At 44.5% G+C, this 3,893-nt stretch overlaps 1 long non-coding RNA gene across 1 annotated transcript; it reads right to left on the bottom strand.

The window, feature by feature from the left end:
• Window positions 1-1,984: 1,984 nt before the first annotated feature.
• Window positions 1,985-3,078, bottom strand: LOC122462233. The gene is made up of 2 exons (XR_006284665.1): window positions 2,893-3,078; window positions 1,985-2,326 (listed from the first exon to the last, which is right to left on the bottom strand). It is a non-coding gene; the product is annotated as an uncharacterized LOC122462233 (long non-coding RNA).
• Between the last annotated feature and the right edge of the window lie 815 nt (window positions 3,079-3,893).

The following is a 3,893-nucleotide window of genomic DNA, read 5'->3' as shown; positions in this document are numbered from 1 at the left end:
AACCTGTTTCCCAGCATGCTGACAGGGAGACGTATTGCTAAAGATGTTGTCTTTAGGATGAGATGTAATAATATCTAGCTCTTCTACAGCACTTTTCATCAGTAGATCTCAAAGCACTTTACAAAAGAGGGCAGTAAAACTGGAATATGAGATCTGAAATACACTGGTGGCCATTAGAGATCCCATGGTGCTTATTGCAAAACTAGGGGCATTTACTCTGGTGTTGGCTAAATTCCTACTTCTTTATTTCCATAGTGGCTATTGCAAGGGCAGGTGAGTGTTTCAGGGGCAAAGGTACATACATAATGTCTGCATTCAGGAAAACAATTAAGAATAAAACAAAAACACCATTCTAAACCAAGTAAATGCCAACAATTGTCCATGAAAAAGTTTTGCAAAAAATTTTGACCAGTTCTACTCCCGATTTACGCTGGTGTAGTTAAGAGGAGAGTGGGGTCTATTGTTTAAACAAAATATAGACGTGAAAATAAATTCCCCCCCAGACAGAAACAAAACCAAACTACAGTGGGTCCAACTTAGGCAGCCAGGTCATATCAGAAATGCCCATTGACTTCAGTGGGAGTTAGTTGCTTGCAGTGTGAAAGCAGCTGCATAATCAGGCCTGTGGAGTTCATTTGGTCAGGCCCAGGGGGCTACAGTGGGGTGGGGATTCAGTAAGCACCAACAATGAATTCTTTTCATTTTTTCAAGTTAAGGTCTGAGTAGAGGAAATGCCAAGTATCCCCCCGCCCCGCCCCGCCCCGCCCCACCCCCTGACTCTCTATTCATTGTCTGTTGGGGGGAGAAGAGGTAGTAAAGGACCAAGGTTAACTTGACACCTGTATCTGTGACAGCTCAAGCAAGGGAAATAGAAGGAAAGACTCTCCTGGTAGCCATTTGAAATGATACCCCCTTCCTGACTTGGAAGCTTTGACTGATGTTTTAAGCTTTGTGCAGCCATATGGTCGAACATCTTGAAGGGGCAGCAAAGAGGTGCCGGTGCCAGAACTGGAAATAGAAACCAAGTCATTATTGGAAACCAGATCTCTGACAGAATGAAGCCAGGGGAAGGCTACTTTCTTCTTATTTTTGTTTAATGTTTCAGTGTCTTCCCTTTTTATGTTCAGGACCCAGAGAAACACTGGGAAGGAAGGTAAATTGCTCCTCACAGTTAGAAACAGTCCTTGCTGAACAGTGGTTAAAAAGGAATCATTTACCTGGTACACTGGACTGCAAGGTGTGGTCTACGAGGAGGGCTGCTAAGTAACACAAGTGGGGAATCAAGACTCCAACACTTTTTGGGACTTTCCTCCTCCCCCACTTTCATTCTCTAGAAGAGAAAATTTGGCTGTGTCATAAACTGGGGCATTGTTCACTCCCCATAAGAGAGACAATTTAATACTAGAAATATGTCTGTAATGTTAGCTTTCCCTGGAATTCAAACACCAGGAGAGCAGACAGTCTTATTTAGGCTTCTGTTGGTGTAGCCCAACGATTAACAAATGCCCATCAAGATAAGAATTCTAATGACCACAATGGAGTCCCTCTTCTCCTTTCATTACATTTGTTTCCAGCAGGGAAGAGTTTATAAACGAGTGGCTATGGTAGTAGCCTTGAATTCAGCTCCCTGGGCGGCTATGTGGATGAGTTCCAGGGACAGAGCGACACTTCTCTTCAATAAACTCCTTGCACCACATTAAAGATAAAAGGGGAAGGAAAATATTTATATTCTGACAAAGGAGCTCTTCCCTTCAGGCTCTTGTTTTATTTATTAGCTAACTCTGTCCCTTTTTTGCAGTTTTTCTGTTTGTCTATATACCTCCCCTCTCCTTTATTCACTGATTTTGTCCCTGAGTGACAGTGAAATTGAAAGTCTAGAATTGTTGTCAAAGAGATCAGATTCAGATTGTGTGTGTAATTCCCAGTACATAAAAACATCTCTTCCACCCCATCTTTGTTTTTAACATAAAACTTTGATTTTTAGCATTTAAATAGAATATATTACATCTGGTTTACTCCAATTGCTTCAGATGAAGCTGTAGAATTTTTTTTTTTTTTTTTTTTTTTTTTTAAGAGCACAGTGTCCCACAGATGCCTGAATATCCTCCCACATCTGTAAAGGCAGTAAGTAACTACCATCAGTCTTCTTTGTGGAAGTCCTTGCTGAGGCATGACACAGCTACTTTGAGACCTCTGTATCCTCATTCATCAAACACTTCCTTTCTTCTGAGGAACTGTCCCTGAGGATCATTCATTTCCTCCAACTAATATGCCTAGGTGAAAGGAATCTTGAGAACATTTGTGTGTTTGGGTCCAGCTCCTCATACTTACAGATTAAATAAGATAAGTCAGATAAAGAAATATATGGCATTATCTGTTTGTTCTACCTATTCACATTCTCTTTAATATTGTACAGAATTGTGTTCATTTCATCTGGTTAAAATGTACCCAGTAGCATGTTGATAGACATCAGTGTCATTTATCACTATTACCTTCACCAATATTTACAGTTCTAATATTGACCATTTCTCCACCACCCATCCTGGTAACATTTGGGTGCTTGACGATTTTAAAAATTTCACAAACAAATTAAAGAGAGACTACCGCAAATGTAGCCCCTCTTACCTTACCAGTGCATTTCTTTTCCTCATAGAATTGCAAAATGTTGGGTAGGGGGGTGGGGGGGAGACAAGCTCTCGTGCTGGAATTTTTACGTATATTCAATACAAACTGATGAACAAATGAAATTAAACTGGAAAGTGGATTGATCTCACTTCATCATTCACTCTCCCAAACAAAAAAGCTGCTGTTCCGTTTCCACAGTCTGATCTGGAACCCAAACCAATATTTAATTGATTTTTCTCCCTCCTAAAATCAATTAATGAAGCCTACCTAGGGAAATGTATGCTTCTCTTTTGGTTGGTTAATCCTCTTACTTTATCTTCACAAATAATGGTCCTGTAAATCATTTGTAAATGGTTTACAGAGGTGTCACCCAGACAGATCCTACTGACCTCTGTGGAACTGAGGCTGTTCAGCGTGTCTGAAAATCAGGCCCTAAACAAACAGAAATGTGTCCTCCTTCCACTGCAATGCACATTTCAAAACACGAATGTAATGGGGCACAGACTCACCCAGCAGCACCTCCTGCTGCTTTTCCTCAGGGAATTAGCATCCAGCCTCCAGAGCGCCTCCTTCAGGCCGGTGTCTCACCACCCCTGGCCCCTCATGTCTCTCCCAGACCCTGGTACCTTTGTCTTGGTGCTGCCCCCTGGCAGTGCCCACACAGTTCTGGGTCTCTCCCTCTCAGGGGAACCCCCCCACCCACTATCCCCACCTCCCCTCAGTCTTAGGCTACTGCCAGTCACCAACTAGCCCCTGCTCCCTGGGGTAGACTACAGTATAAGCCACGCATCGCAGGCGAGGGAGTTTGGACCTGCTGCCTCTGCCTACCCATGGCTGCCCCTGCAACCCCTGTACCTAATAGGCCTTCCCAGGCCTGCAGCCTGGGGCTTTCCTAGGCCTGAGCTCCCCAGCTCCCTTGGCCTTCCCCAGCCCTTCTCCCAATCTAGGTACTTTCTCAGCCCTTGCAGCCCAGACCCCCTCTCTCTCCAAGCTAGAGAGAGATTCTATACTTGAACTTCTGGCTCAAAGCCTTTCTAGAGCCAGCTGGCCCTGATTGGGGCATGGCCCCCAGCTGCCACCACTTCTCCCAATCAGCCAGGGTTTTGCTCCCTTCCCCAGCAGGGCTTTTCCAACCCCTTCAGGGCTGGAGCGGGTGCTCACCCCGCTATACCCCCCCCTCAAAACTCCCACCCCTGAGTTCAGGAGGAGTCTTGTCCTGGGCTCCCCGAGGCTACCCCTCCAAAGTCACTTTTCTAGGCCCATCCGCT

This window comes from Chelonia mydas, chromosome 11, assembly GCF_015237465.2.
Source record: "Chelonia mydas isolate rCheMyd1 chromosome 11, rCheMyd1.pri.v2, whole genome shotgun sequence".
NCBI classification, from domain to species: domain Eukaryota; kingdom Metazoa; phylum Chordata; order Testudines; family Cheloniidae; genus Chelonia; species Chelonia mydas.
Note: the sequence above shows the minus strand (reverse complement) of the source record. Positions and strands in the feature narration are given on the sequence as shown.